Source organism: Mugil cephalus, chromosome 3 (genome assembly GCF_022458985.1).
Source record: "Mugil cephalus isolate CIBA_MC_2020 chromosome 3, CIBA_Mcephalus_1.1, whole genome shotgun sequence".
Taxonomy (NCBI): domain Eukaryota; kingdom Metazoa; phylum Chordata; class Actinopteri; order Mugiliformes; family Mugilidae; genus Mugil; species Mugil cephalus.
Genome location: NC_061772.1, coordinates 14,850,812 through 14,867,542, shown reverse-complemented (window position 1 = coordinate 14,867,542; position 16,731 = coordinate 14,850,812). Strand labels below are relative to the sequence as shown.

At 41.7% G+C, this 16,731-nt stretch overlaps 1 long non-coding RNA gene across 1 annotated transcript in view; it reads right to left on the bottom strand.

Moving 5' to 3' along the window:
• Positions 1-15,494, bottom strand: part of LOC125005693 — a 53,070-nt gene extending 37,576 nt beyond the window's left edge. Inside the window, exons 1-2 of the long non-coding RNA XR_007112474.1 lie at positions 15,356-15,494; positions 12,802-12,895 (exon numbers count right to left, since the gene is read on the bottom strand). This is a non-coding gene — a long non-coding RNA (uncharacterized LOC125005693). The remainder of the gene's footprint in view (positions 1-12,801; positions 12,896-15,355) is intronic.
• Between the last annotated feature and the right edge of the window lie 1,237 nt (positions 15,495-16,731).

The following is a 16,731-nucleotide window of genomic DNA, read 5'->3' as shown; positions in this document are numbered from 1 at the left end:
ACCTCTTTACACCAAGATACTCTTGAGATTACTCCAACCTGCCTTCTCCACTCACCTCCCCCGATGGCAGCGGGAAACAAGGCATTATGGAGATCGATGCCACATCCACAATTTTCATCTTTCCTTGAAAGTAGGTCACAGGAGGACATCCAAAAACAGCCATTCAAATTCTGTCTACCTGTCGTAGAACAATCCTGGCAAGAACCTCCCTGTGTCACTGTCTCTCTTTGAGCATAAACGGTTTGCTCATTGCCTTTGTACTAAAAAAAAAAGAAGTTCCTACATTTTCACAATAACAAACGTTTAAGATTTGAAACATAAGGTGGCGCACATGCATTTAGAAAATTCACAGAGGACATTAATTAACACAGTTGCTGGATTCTTTGGTCAACGTGGGAATGTAATCAAATCTTATTCAAAAAACATTTCCCAGGACACTCATATGATCACATTCACACCTCTACATACACTGGGCTTTCTTTGCGAACAGAAACCCATGCTCTCTTCTTATCACTAATGTCTCCGCCCCAAGGTAAAGTAATCATGTTGAGGACAGAACTGTAGAATAGCGAGGTTCCCTCTCCAGACAGACAGTAAATTGAGATGAACTCGCTTGAGATGAACTTCTAATCTGCCGCCAGACACACACAATCTCTCTGATGACCGGTGAAGGGAATTCATTGGAGAGGAGTTTAACATCATTGCGTCTGATTGACTGGGTTCTCAGCCGTCCTGGGTTAAGGGGGCTCCTGGGGTTAGCTTGGTCAGACAGTACACGAGGGGGCAGGAGAGAGGGAGAGAGATGTAGAAAAGGAGAGAGAGGGGGCCTTCAGTAAATAGGCAGTCCACAGAGAGCTGAGCAGCAGTCTAATGGAGCCTCTCCTGGCCAGTCTGTCAGTCAGTCAGGTGAAACAAGGTCTAACGGTGTCCTAATGAAGACAGCTTCACACCAACTTGTCTTGAAACTGCCCGGCTAAAAAGCAGACACACTTATTATCCATCTTCCATACTGTGGAATATAGCCCACTCAAAGTCACTAACAAGAACAAAGGTGGATCCAACTTTAAGTCCAAGGCAGCCAACAACATATTGTGTTCATTCTCTCTGGAATGAACACAGTTGAGAAACAGCAGCATACTGTTGCACTGCAGCACTATAACTCAGATGTCTGCAGGCCAGATGCTGAAGATAATTACAGTTGTACTGAGACATCCAGTGCACAGAGAAATACACATGCAGTACTTTATAAGCAATGTCCCAATCTTGTCACACTGTATATCAGCACTCATGAAAGGCCTTTTAACCCAATTTATAATAAATTTAATAACCTGTCACACAGATTCCTGCAACACTCCTAATGTAAGTGCATTATTATTTTGTTTTCTTTGGTATTTTACTATGTTGTATTCGTATTGCATGGTGGGCACTGAATTTATAAACTGCAGCAGTTGGCAAATGCATTCATAATACACAACTATGACATTTCTTAAGAGCGGTATTAAATATGCATTTGCACATTGGGATACAGAGTTTCCAAAACATTCCTCACTTGATCTTCCTAGAAGAAATTCTCAACAGACCAAGCAGGAATTTGGGAGATATTAAGAAAACAACGTGCAAGTAAATTAAACATATGTGCCTTCTTCTTGTAAATTCAATAGCAGTATATCCTCTACAAATCAAGGTAACTACAATCAAAGTACTTTTCACTCATCTTGGTAGTATAAAAGTTGAATCCAACATTGTAACACTACCAAGGTTTCCTAACGACACACTGAAACCACCACTACTTCAGGATGTTTTGGTGTGAAGATAGAAGTCCTTTGTAGTGTTTCCCTGATGCTGTCTGATGCCCACTGTAGGCAAAAAAAATAGGAAATGCTTTTAGGCTGGTCTACTGTAGAAAGAGTAAATAAGCTGGAGAGGCAATCATCTCCTCACTGTCCATCCCATCCCGGTAGCATCGCCTCAGGACACAGCCTCTGGGTGGCCCTGAACCAGGCCTTGCCGGCTGTCTCTATGATAAGTGCTCAGTCACGAGGCTGCCAGGGGCTACAGCATATGCCACCGAATCCCTGGCGTATCCCCTATGGTAAACAGAGGCCCTGCTAATGGAGGAACAGTTCTCTGAAGGTACTGGATGCATAGCTGTCTGTCTGTGCCTCAGAGTGACCTTCAGCTGGTACACTCCTACTTTTCAACAGCAAATGGATTCACGGCTGGATGACACCACACTGCCAGACTTGCTACATGCGGGAAATAAAGAGAAATGGGTAAGACTGAGACAAACACAGCTAGACCACCTTAGCTTTCCTTGGCTCCGGGCTTCAAACAAAGACAGCACCGGCTCTGAAAAGCCAGAATACACCAACACAAGTGTGATAAGTTCACCTGTATAATCAGTACAGTAACTGTACACATGCATCTGTCTATATATACAGTCAAACAATTACACACACACAAAACTACACAAATCATCCGATCAAAAGTAGCATTGCATCCGTATCGTACTCTGTTTGGGTACTTAAAACATATTTGTCACTCATGTCGCATGTGTATTGTGACACTGTTAACATGTAAATGGTAATACAAGGCCTGGGATACCACTGTTGATGGAGCTACAGAACAAAATCGGTTACATTGCCAGTGTTATGATCATGCGTTGTAATCATGGATGCTGTACTTTCATTGTTTAACGTATAAACTCAACCTTTACGCATAATCACAGACTTCTAAGCAAACCACCTACGTGTAAACAGTGTGGAAGGACTGTTGACTGGAAACTACTGCACTATGGAGCCCATTAGGATTGGCAAAAAAAAAAAAAAAAAAAACCTTTCCATGTATTTATCTTGACTTTGTTAGGACTGCATGTCTACTACCAGTCAAGCATGCCATGTCCCACACTGTAACCCATATACTCTGGCAAAATAAAAAAGTAAAAAAGCTTTAAGAGACGTTTCATACTTCTTACCCTCACAATGGCTAGAGCCCCAGTGTGTGTCTGGCATTCTGTGGGCATCTAACATAATTACAGGGCTTTGTAGGTTTGTATAAGAGTATTGGATCTAGATAAAGCCATCATTACTGTACACATTCAATGTCGACACACAACCCCAGCGCTGGGTACAAAGCAATCACTACAACTGTATTATCTTTCCTGTACAAGTCTATAATTAGTTTTCCCCTTGTTACAAAGTGGGCATATGTTTCATGGAAGAATGAAAAGAAACAGATTACTTCAAACCTTAACCCTGTCCTACTTCTCTGAGATAGTTTTATAGCAGGCACAGATAAGAGGAGAGCTACAGGGAGGAACTTTATAATGTGTCTCAGTATCAGGAGTACGTGGGGAGTTCAGAGACAGAGTGGAATGAAGAGCCTGGGGCTTACGTCTTCAAATCACAGCTTTCCCAAGCACTTTCTCAGGTTTTATAACCAAGATGCTAGAGGGACAGGAATTAGTTTTGACAATGTACATTCATAGATGCTGTTACTATACGTGTGCTGGTGTGCTCTTAACACACAGTCAATAATAATATGAAATCATTACCAACTCAAAATGGCTTCTCTGGTGGCTTCTGTCCAATGAGGTGCAATTAGTTTACAACACAGTTCAACCCTCATATCTACGCAGTACTTTAAGAGTGAAGGGGTTTATGCTGAAATCCATAAAACATAAAGGGGTCACATTAAATTGTAACAGAGAGAGAGGAGATCAGACTTTATGGCCTGGCAGAATTTTCCTTTTTAAAACTTGAGCGGGTCCTGCACTCTGTTGGCCAGTGGGCATGTATCTGTGACAACTACAATTCCCCTGTCAACAAAAGTAATATACTCACACGATGTATATACGTTCATTCTATTCTCATGGACCCAGCGCCACAGGTGCAACGGGCACATGCTCATATTTGTCGCTCTTTCTTATGTTCTCCAGTCCGCCTGGTTTATGACTACTTCATCTTTTAAAGTAAGAAGGTGGAAAAACCTGGGACATGAAGCCAGTCGGGGGGAAGAAGAGGCCATTGGAGAACGAAGACGAAAGGAAAAAAAAAAAGACAGATAAATTGAGTGAAAAACCAAAGAACAGAGAAGAGGCCAGGAGAGTGGTGCCATGGGAGCAAAGAGCGGCTAGTGCCATGCTATTGAGCGCCTGGAAGAACACGGCCTCTGATTTCTTCCCTTTCTGCTTTTTTTCCCTTTCAAAGAGCACTTGAAAGCTCTTCTGTGGTATTGAGCAGGTGGGAGTGTACACCGAGGCGGACTGGGGCCACGAATGGGCAGGGCCGGGTAAAGCAGCTCCATCTTTCTCTATCCAATGCACAGAAGTGGAGGACTCAGAGGTCCAAAGGCCCAGTGGCTCAGAGCTCCAGCCAAGCATCTCTGAGGAGCCTTCAGCCGGGCTGAGGTGGAAATTGGAGGCGTGAGGCTGGGCACCTAGAATGAACCACAAAAGCTGCCTAAAAAGGATTCGCACTTCAAAAAAGCAGAGCAACGCTGATACATATTTCAAGAGATACTTGGACATGTGACACCTATTGTTTCCATTAAAACTGCGAAACATTTGAAGATGATGTCATTTTTACTACGACTATACGCATTCCAAGAATTAACTTTGGGAAGCCTCACATGATTCCTATTATAGAGCATGTAACCTTTTTTAATACTGACAATGTGAAGCACCTAAACATATACCAGTCACTACTTTATGATGTACACAATGATGTCTTTATCTGTAAAAACACACTAATGTACTAACCCGTTGAATGTCAATGATCTCCTTAATTTGAGCCATTATGACACTTAATGATCTCACGGAAACCTGTACAACACAGCTTTATTCAAATGCTGCTGAAGACAGTATTGATGCAATCCAGATTTTTTTTTAAGTTTGCACTTTAATATAATTGATCAAAACAGCAGCCAGCCTTTGAACGCTTGGTCCTCTGGGAGAAACTTCAAACAGTATCAATTATAGAAATCGGCTCGGAGGAGTGGAGTCAATTCCCTATCAATAAAGTATTCAGTGGCAATCGCCAGGAGATTAGGGGAGAGATGAGCCGAGTGCAAACCCACAGGACTGCCTAAATCTACTGCATAGTGAACGCCGCAGTAAACTAAGCAGCTGCAGATGATCAAACAGGAGGTATTCGAATCAAACACCGCACAGCTCCATTAGCACAAGCAGATAATACAGTGTTAACCTTTAGAGGACTGTATTCAAGCCTCGGCTCATAGGTGTGAACAGAGATGTGGCACCGTACAGTAGTTTTACAAGTTGTCCAAGTAAATATCAATTGTGTTTACTATGGCCACCACATTAACTTTTGCCGTTTGCTGTTAAAAGATTAGGAGTTGCGTTACTTTCTTATGTTTTATTGTCCACAGAAAGCAAACACACAAATCTGACACATAATCTGTATTCAGAGATTTGTAAAAGTGTTATTTTTCTAAACTTGTCTAGTCACAGAGACTCTTCTAAAAGGAAAATGTAAATAATTATATAAAGTATGTTTTTGAAGCAGTTACTGTTTAATTAAATTAATTTAAAATATTATTCGTTATTCTCCTTCACAAACCCTATTTTGTAATGAAATAAATTATTTTAAGGTGAAATAATGTGAACATTTGGAATAATATATGAAACAAATTAAATTAAAAAAAAAAAGGTAATATTCCTATCACTGGTTTTACTTACGTGTTTCTTAACTCTTCTCCGCTGTATTCATTTATTGACTGAGCTCCACTCTGCCCTCTAATTTGTTTCTCCCCTCACAGTGGTTAATAAGAAGATATCCACACATTTCATTATAATTTTCACAATAAATTCTCAGCTTGAAAACATCTTGCTTTATTCAGATAATCAAAAGGAAAGTACTTGATTTTTCTGCTGACACAAAGACATAAATGCATTAATCTTAAGCTCATACACGCTGTTATAAAATTGTCTACGGTGATCTTTTGCATGTTCATAAAACTACATACAAATATATATACACACATGCATATACACTTATATGCACCCCATACAGAGTAAGCATACCTCCACTCTTCCACAGTATCAGTGCTACACTGTATGGATCTATTGACAGAGCCATGCCATATCAATGACACCTTCAATCTTTACAGGCTCGTCTCCCTGAAAGCCTCTGTTGCGACACAATCATTACAAATTGATTGCAAAATAGCTAACAATCATGATTAAATCATTAAATTCTTGTCTACGCTTCAGAGAATGGGGAGAAAATTAACTTCCCACCAACCTCATTTTTTTCCAAACACGAAATAATGATTTTCTGCCAGTCTAATTACAAAGCCAACATCTGATCAAGCCCGCATCCAGAGGGGATTATCACATGCACTAGTATTAGACCTCATTACCAGCCTGAGTGCAGAATTATTACATCTTGTAATTGGATGGTGAGATTTATATACAGATCAGGCTGGTTTCTGTAAGATTGTAATTACAGGCTCCGTTGGTTAGCTACTTATCACTCAGCAGTGGAGTGCAGGAAATCAGCGCGTGGAAGAGCGTTTCATTAACCCCTCACCCTGACAGCGGGGGGGAAACGACGTACCTTCCGTGTCTGTTTTAGGGACAACGGCATCACCCGCGCATAAAATAATTTATCACGCTCTCCTTTGGCCCACACCTGATCAAATAACTCTTTACTAACGGGAGCTCATCAATGAAGAACCGCAGGAAATTTGTCACAATAAACTATCCATTTTTACTGTTCACTGGGTCCCATTTCCTAATTACCCGAGATAAGTACGTAGACTACGCCCTTAACAGAGACTTCACGAAACACCTTGCGACTGAATTAGCTGGCTAGGGTTAACAGACTAAACGCTTATTATGCCACGGCCGGGGAGGAGTGTGTACCTGTGTGTGCACAGAAGTGTTTGTATATGCTTTTGGCTTCACTAACGTATACTGCTGCTAAGAGATGATCAGTGCCTTTCTCCTCTCTCCGTGGGCAAAAGCTGCTCTAGCCGCCTTTAGCTCATGTAAATTATTGAACACACTTTCTCCCTTTTTCTTTCCTGAGGAGGCCCTTAATTAATGGACCGGGACGCTTGTTAAACACCTTACTTCGCTGGCACGAATCTGCCAAGTGTGATTAGACAGGGCCAGCATGCTCCAGTTCATCAGTGGAGCAAAGGAAGTAAGATAGAAAGGCTTCTGCAGCCATCATCATCCTTCCACATCGCAACCGGAGCGACGACTGCTCTACTTACAAACAGGTCACTCACGGTAAACCAAAGTAAATCCGCTCCGACGGTGTCAAACCCTGACACCTTTTACGCACGGTAATAAATTGGAAGCCGGACTCAGGCAAATCTAAAGGCAAATGAAATGAAAAATGACAGAGGGAGGAAAAAACAAGAAATGTGTGCTGTAACGCGAAGCCGACGGAACACAACTCATTTGCCGTTTGCCAGCCTGCAACTCAGCAAGAAAACGCCTTGATCCCCACGTCAGGGTGACACCGGCGGGGAAGAAAAGAGAGCATCAGCACCTCTCCGCAGTTAACACCCTTACAACTTACTTTCTCTCTGCATATCACAGAGCCCTCCCCTGTAACAATCAATACAGGCCTACATTTTATGAGACAAGGAGTTAACTTGTTCAATTATGCCACAGACAGCTCTATTCTTTTGTAACAAGTAATCTGGGTAGTGAAATCAATACTGACAGGCTCACGGCACGCTAGCTAATTTCATATTACCTCCAGCCAATGGCGGAGCAGCTCGTAATGGAGCTGTAGTTCCACTTCATTATAAGAAAGGAGGGGGGGATCAATACTAGCGCAGACGCACACACGCCCACGTTAACACACACACACACACGCGCGCAAAAGGTCTGATTTTCCACACATCGACTAACACAAACATGTACGGGCAAAGAGGGCAATTCTGCTACTTCAGAGCCCCCAAGGGGTTGCATGGAGCTGTCTGACGCAGGGCAGATGGGGTGGGTGGAGGATGGGGGTCCCGGGTCATAACCCCCCAAAATAAATTACACTTCCAATTCACAGCACACACACACACACACACACACACCAACACAAGCGCCCGAGTCCACACCTCTCTCTCTCTCTCTTTTTTTTTCCAAACTGTCAAACAATCATGAGGAAAATATCCCAGTTCTTATTCACTGATCTTCAACAAAGCACACACACACACACACAAACACACATGCGCACAATTAACACTTGGCTTCTTCACAGCAAGGTCATAATCTGATTAAGAGGTTGTCTGCTCAGAGAGAAAGGGAAAAAGAGGAAGGGAGGGGAAAAAAAATAAAAAAATAAAAAATACGGGAGGATAACCTTCAGATGGCGGATCAAGTCTTTGACCTCTGTAGCTAATTACAAATTAAACTCCATATCTTCTTTTGTTAAAAAATATCTCCATTCTTTTTTTCCCATTATTGTTATCACTGGGTAGGATTAGCTGGGGACTAAGGGGATGATGTTGTCTAAGCCGATGTCAACTGTACAATTACTCGACTCATCCATCCCTTTCCAAGAAAAATAAGACACTGTAGATTAAGATAAGCCGTTTTGAGAAAGAAAGGAGATGTAAAGCCTTTGACAATTACTAAGCACACATGGTACAGGGAGACGATAGCTCTTTGTAAACAAACTAAATACTCATTAGACTTAACTCCGACATTCCTTTTTTTCATAACTTCCTATTATGCAATTTGGATTTATTGCACCCATTAATAATCTTTACCAGGTTATGCGACAAACACCGTGACAGCAGTATCATTTAGCTTCAGTGAAGGGCACCCGCACAACCGACAGCTACGCGACAACACATCTCGACAGCGTCGCGCGAGGACCCAATTAAATGCATTTTAATCTAAATATCCCTCAATATGCTTTATTGTCCTCCTCTAATTTCCCTGCCACTATTCCATATGGAGCGCCAGTTATCAAGTAGACAGGGTTTATGAGCCTGACAGTGTTGTGCAACACTGGCGCTCATCAGTCCTGAGCCATTAACAGCCTGGTTATGTCTCAGCAATAGGGGGCACGGGCCTATAACAAATGCCTGGCTCTTGGTGGGAACGCATTACGGACTCAGCAATTCACTGGAGATATCCAACATTTATTAACAATTAAGGTGTACGCAGCAGCCATCAGACACTGCAATGAGAGTTTGTATTGTTTAAGTTTTAATGTGTGCGTCTCATTGTTTTATTTCCCTTATTAAGACCAGAGGCAATCTTCCAGTTGCTGCCGTTCTCCTCATCGGTGTGGATTGCAGATGTTCAGGTCGAGCCTTTCACAATATCTTATTCGGCTGTTGCTGCATAACCTTCCTTTTCGGTAAATTAGCATTTCGTTTTCCTCATCTTCATCTTGTCGCTGCAGTGGCTGTGCCTGTTCAGCTTGAGATATGACTTTTAGCAAAAGAACACTGGGATGTAGCTGCTTCTGCGGGAAAGCTGGAGGTTATATTTCAGGACTCGGAGGTCATATATTTTATTATTTACCAGTTTAATTAAATTCAGATTTTTGATACCTTATGTACAAATGATTTATAAATTGACATTTGGCAGCTTTTTGGAACTGATTATGCTCCAAAAAGGATCCGATCGGCCAATGAAGTTTGAAATTTAAGCCATTTTCTTATTTACTCTTTCCACAATCCCTTGGCAGAAATTTAAATCCATCATCAAATATTTCTTGCAACAAGGTCAAAAAATATTCTGCAATAAGTCACTCATTCTCTGCCTGGTTGAGCTCGCATTTTATACGGTGCCTGTACTACCTGCAAAAGTTTCTCAACAAACTCTTAAAAAACTATTATTTTTTCATGGTTATGTAAATTTGGAAACAGAGGTAAGTGCAGTAAAATAGCTGTAATTCCTACATCTTTCCTCCGATTGTGTTTCAAGCACTTAAAGCTGCAGAACTACATAGGTTTCCATATAAATAACATTAACGTGTAAAACAGAAATGTACAGACCTAACAACACATTACAAAAAGAAATGTAATCTGAATGAAAAAAAACTAAAACAGATATTCACTACACAAGTCTAATAAAGTAAAGTGTTTGTAGTTATGGTCATAAAGTGGCTCCTATTGGTTGTGGTATTGTTAAAGTGTATTGCACTATGATCACTAGTGTTTATATTGTGATGTTACACCATTTACATCAATGATTGTAGACTAAATAATAGATGCAAATCTTTTTATAGAGCTTCACATTGAAACTGTGGCCATGCTGCTCGGCCCTACCAGGAGGACAGGATGCATGTGGCAGTTCAAAGTGCATCCTGCAACCTTTCCACACAGGAACCCAATCTAAACAGGTGGAGTCACAGGTGCAACAACGTGGGCACGATCCCTCACCACCTTTCCACCGGCAAATGCTGTCAACTGGGTGAAACCTTAGTCCAGCCTTAAAGACACAACACTGTAACGTCTTTCTTCCACATTACTCGTGAGACAAGTGCCCCCAATTTCAAAATGTTATGACTAAGCAATGTAATACATGGCAACAAAAAAAAATGTATAATAGTTGTTTTAAAACTAAAAACTTGACATTCATCAGTAGTTATATAATAATCTATTTATTTTTTATCATCTCACAGGTCATATGTAAATATCAGGCAACATGAATACTAGAATAAATATTAAATAGAGTAAATAATATACGTGCAGACAACAAGCTTCTACAGAGACACAGAAAACAGAGAGCAGGCACTGAGATAAAGGCAGAGCAAGACTCACTCTTGCCCATTTTCACCTCCCATTATCTGATTAGCCTCCCATTTCTTCCCCATCAGTGCGGTGACCTGGATTTCGGAAGTATGGTGATGGTCAGCCAGGGCGGGGGCCGGTGAGAAGGGCCAAACCATTTGGGGGCAGCGGAACCATAAATCAGCAGCAGCGGGAGAGAGGAGTGAGGGGGATTTATAAAGATGTTGTGCTCGGCCAGCCCACTTGTGGACACTGTGATGAATTCACAAGAACATTGCCAAGGCAAACTACTTCATTATACTATGGCCCAGTGGTCATTAATCTCCATGGGAGGCCAGCATCCTGGGGGATCGCCAGACCAGAGAATTTATTCAGGCCTGGAGGTACCCATTTCATTAGCCATTCAATCTGTTCAGCCCCCCTCATCATCCCTCTCTCAGTTTCTCCCCTCCATCACTGTAGTTTATGTTGGCTTATAAACAGTAGCTCACTTTTCTTTTGTTATGTGTGTAATCTTTGTTAAAACATTTTTCCACATTGTCATTTGAATCCATCATTTACTCTATTAAACGTGTGTGTTTTTTTTTTTTTTAAATAAAAAAAACAAGTTGGCTTTGGTTGTATCACGCGTGTTTATAAGCACCAATGAATTGTAGCCTTGACAACAATGCACCGTGTGCATCTTGCTGATGGTTTTTAGAGTGAGAATGGGGGGAAAAAAAACTATTATGCAGTTTTGATACTGGACCAAAAGTACAGGTGCAACAGGCAACACTCCAGCCGCTATCACAGGGAGCTGAGGTAGAACGGGGAAGGAGAACAGATTCCCAGAGGTAAAGTCTCTGGTAAACTGGTTACTTCGGCCCTGTAATGGTGTCATTACTGGGGGCAAGTGCTGCTGGTCCGACATGCTATGGGAGAACCAACATCCAGCGATTACTTATTAATGCTGGAACTCCTTATTCCACGTATGGAGCGAGAAAACAAATATACCATTCCCTCTGTCGATTACTGTGATCAAACAAATGCACATGGACACAGAAACACGGTTGCACACACACACACACAAGCTACAAGGTGAATCAGGGTAACCTGTGACATTGTGAATTCTGTTGGATCAATTATTATCTTTGCGATGCTTGCTAAACAACTAAAGTAACCTGCAGTTGCAGTGTGAAGAACAGTCGATTGGCTGACAGTGTGCCAGACACAAACACTAACGCTTGCGTGGATATTATTTATGTCGGACACACGCAGATAGAGCCGTCTTTCTGTTTCTTCCACAGACGGCCAAGGAAAACCTACATCACACACATATCGCAGGGATTTCCTCCCATGTTGTGGGGTTTGCAGTACCACCATGTCAGCCCAGCAGACTTACACCCTCGGTCTGTTATCATGTGATCAGACCGTGCATCTAAAATGTAACGAAGTTTTCATCTTTCTATCTCCCTTTGCTCCTCTCCCTGAAGGATTTAGCCATATATATATGTGGAATAATTTCATCAACCATGCTCCGTCCCGATGGACCCCTTCCACTTTAAACACTTAACGGGCTAAATAAATAATGACGGCTTGCACAGTGAGTGTGTGTGTTAACGTCACTAGCCCCGGGTCCCACAGCAGCAGGAGTCCTTAAAGCGAATAATTTGCTTCCGTTCAGGCCGCTACGCTGTAACCATTCGCCAAGCAGATTATGGGCCTTTAAGTAGCAGCCAGGTCTGAAATGTGACTCTAGGGCCCACAGGCTGTCGGGGGGGGGAGAAAAAGCGGCATGGGGACAGAGAGGGAAGGCGACTGGCAGAAGAGTGAAAATATAAAAAGAAATGACAAATATGAATGGAGGTGAAAGATGGAAGTAGAGTTGAGGTATGCGCTTAAAGTAATAAACACAGGGACCCAGATAAATCTCTTACTATGAAGTTAATATTGACAAATAAAATTCCAAACTAATCATGTGCAAAGTGAAAAACTTCCAGGTTTCCTTAGCAGTGCCTACTACAAGAAACTGATCGAAATCTGTGACGTGGGCTCGGCATGAATGTCATGGATGACACAGTGAGAGAAGTTGCTTACCTTTGATGACATGTCACGGTTCCAAATTCACCCGAGCTGAAGCACCTCTTCACGTAACCAGTTCTCTGTGATCATTCCGCTCTTACGGTTCAGTCTTTAACAAAGCAAAACAAGCAGAATTTCACTTAATGATTTTAATTCAGTGAGAAAAAATTACCATCAATATTCACATGATACCACTTGTCACAGTGAACATGGATTGGAGTCGGCAGAGAGAAAACATATTAAGAGGCATTCAGTATAGTGTGTCTCAATACCTCTTCTTTGCATCTGTACTGGGGCCAATCAAGGGATATTTTTAAATTACTGGATTGGATTTAGCACTTTGCCCAACCCAATCTTTTGAATTTGTTTCACAGCTGCCCTAAACCAAAACCAAACTCGAACATGGTCTTTGAGGGAGTGGGCCTCGTGTGTAACGTAAGTGAATTTGCAGATGTTGGCAAATGAGCGAGAGAAAACACTGCAAAAAGTTAGCCTTAGCATGAAACCAACACCGCCTGCACAACGTCTACGAACGTGACAAAAAGCGGCAACACTGTTTTACGTTGAGCAGCTTATCAAAGGCAGTGTGCCAACCTAACGGTCTGTGAAGGAAAAAGAAAAGGCTCGGTTCACAAAAGTTTGAGGCAATGAGGCGTTTTGTCCAACCAAAAGTGAGTTAACGGCAACAAGAAACCAGACCAGACCTAACCTTCCTGCGATACGCAGGTACTGGGAAGGTAACAAGTGGAAAAAAATGAAGTCGGGCAGCGATTTGGAAATTGTGTAATGCTGATGTTTGGCGAGGCAGTCGTAATAGAGTGAAACATCCGCAGCATGAGTTCAGCAGGTCTCGTACAGCTCTATAGCTTCAAGTTAAGATATACACCACAGAGCTATTTGTACAGATATCGAGTGTTTTTTTGTGGCAAGCATAATTTAAGTTTCTTTCCTGTTGCTTATTCTGTATAATGAAGAGGGTTGTACCCTCAAGCTATCCCCTAGGAATAGCTAGGAGGCAGGTACTGTTTCTAAAAGCACTGCAGAGCTATTCAAAACTTGATCCTAACTCCTGTATATTCAACCTTATCTAACTAGCTCTACCAAGCTTCTGCAATACTCCCTTCAACCCATCTAATCAACCCATCACCTCCATTATGTTAGAATTATTAGAAACTAAATAAATATGCAAAAAATATTATTTACTACAACAGAAGATGTCAATTTTTATACTTGCTACTAGGAATAAAAACAGCGCTCCGAGATACACAGTAACTTCTGTACTGATCAAATAGCCAGATGAAGTGTTTGTGCGTGAGCCGTCATCTGCCTGTGATAATGTCTGTTCAAAACCCTCATCCGGGCTTTGGAGCTTACACTGATAACCCCATGAAGATATCAAGCTTTAATTCAAACTGCTCTCCTGACAAAAACAACAATCGATATTAGCACGTTTACCTAAACTCATTTCTTCTTCATTCAATCTTTATAATCTCAGCACGTTTTGAATTCAGCTTTACATCCTGGATTTCGCTCCAAACCGTGGCAAGCTCTGGTAAAACCCCGGAGAGAGCGAAGAGACGCCATCAGTTGATCTATCATAACATCTCCTCACTGAAGAGAGGACAGAAACATCAAATCCCCCCCGAAATGACATCTGAACATCAATACATGGTCCCCGCCCCTCCGATGTGACAGTAAAAGCCGTATTGATTTCCGCCCAGATTAAGGATACTGCAGGGAGCAATTTAAACATACAAGCTGAAGTGTCCCGGCCCAGTCATGAGTGATGTCTTTCAATGTGTATAATCATGTCAGCGCGTTGCATATTTAGAGGGGCAAGAGTCTGGATTATAGGTTGTATATAAACTATATCTGATACAGTATAAAATAGCATATACTATATCTTAAATGCCTCCACCTCTCATTACATCTTCATATACAGTCTATGGTGTGGATCATAAAAAAAACTTTAAGAGGTGGAATGACCTCATGTCAAGATCTAAAAGGTAAATGAGGACAGCAGGGTTTATACACTCACTTCCTATTCAATAGGTAAACTAATGGAAACACAATAAAGTGTTTCTGTTATGTAGCCCAGCCCGCTGGCTCAAACGGGGTTGTCAAAATAATAGAAAGTGTTGGTTCAACACAATACAATTCAATAATACTGCAAACAGCCTCCAAAATGAAAACACGGTTTCCCAATAATAACAATAATAATAACAACAACAATTACAATAATAACGCTGAATAAAATAATTTCCACGAAACTGATTTTTTAATCCAGGACTGTAGCTAATGAACGGTTGATTGAATAAAGTTAATAAAGAACAAACGTTACTATTTAACAGTAAGTTAGACTGAGGCAGAGCTTTATTTTAATTTATTTTACTTTATTTTATTTTAACCTAGGTAGTACCTACCAAGGTAAAAGCTGAAACATCTTAGATGTAAATTGTGGACGTTTAGTTGGCGCTGCAGCTACCTAGCTAGCTTGCACCTGCTGCTGTGGGTGAAGCTGGACACTTATCAGTAAATAAATTTTCGTCTAAGTGGTGTAGTTACAGACCTCTGGCACACAGACTTCACGTACGACGCCAAACTTCGCACAGGGGTGCACCTCATACGCTGCCCATACCCTGCTCGTACCTAACTAGTAGGAGGCTAGGCTAAAGGACGAGTTTGGTTTGCGTCCCGCGCGATTCGCTTCCAGATTAAGGGCAGGTGGCAACAACATCATCTGTATTACTGCCACCTGCTGGTAAATGCACTACAGTGCTCATTCCGAAGAAGCAAAACGCGGGCAATCTTCTTCTCGCGAGAAGAATGCAAAGCAGTCCCCGATTTCCGAGGACAAGTCCCCGCTTTGGATGACCTGTCCCCCGCATAAACCTGTCATGTTTGCATCCATTTTAAAACATTTTTTTTAAAAAAATGGGTGTTTTTTTGTGATTATTTTTTTATTATTATAAGTTTTTTCCCTAAAGAGCATAAACTGCAGGGCATATCCAAGAGTTTCCAGCAGATTCATAAATTCTACTCCAAGCAGCGTGTGTCTCCTTCTGCCTTTGAGGTAACTGCAAGCAACACCTTAACCATCATTCATGACCCCTCATATTTACACTTCCGAGACAGATGCACACAGGCACCTACAGATGTGCAAGCAAACACGTGCGCGCATTCACATCCATTCACTTCCTCCAGATCTTCCTTCCCCCAGCTGTGCCGCAGTGCTGAGGCCATGTATCCTGATGGCACTGATGGTGCTTCATGCAGCCCTCTGGTCTCTGAAGGTTAACTCCCTGACCTCTGCGGTTTCCTGGCTGAGGGTTGATGTGATAAATAGGCCGGCACACAGATAGATTGCTCAACAGAGATATTAGCGTATTCCAAACACCGATTCACATCCAACATCACATGGAACTCAATTGTTGCACAGCCTACTGGCGGTTCATGCTTATCTCCAAGTACAGCGTGGTAAGGCGACCCCCATCAGTAAAACCTAAAGATTCTTCCACATATGCACCTTGTAACACCCGTTCAATGCCCAGTAATCAGCCCTTATTTTTAGTGCAGAAATATTGATTCCAGTGGATTTATTATGTGTTACATATGCACACGCGTGATCTTAATACACAGTGCAGTACGTACTTTCTGTGTTATATAAATTATTTTGCTGCTGACATGGAAAAATCATTATTAAGAAATCCATAATTTTATTGCACAGGCTTGATGTTTAATTTCAGTTTCAGTGTATTCCGATTTTATTCTTTGCTATTATGCCATGCACAAAACCAAACGCCGACTGTAATAAGTTTGAAAATATTTTAACCTATGTCGTCTATTCTGTTGTGCACACGCGTTCTTTAATGAGCAGGATTTCCTTCTTTTTAGGATCAAACAGTCTGCTAGGCATTTTTACACAATGTCCCAACTATGAATCCA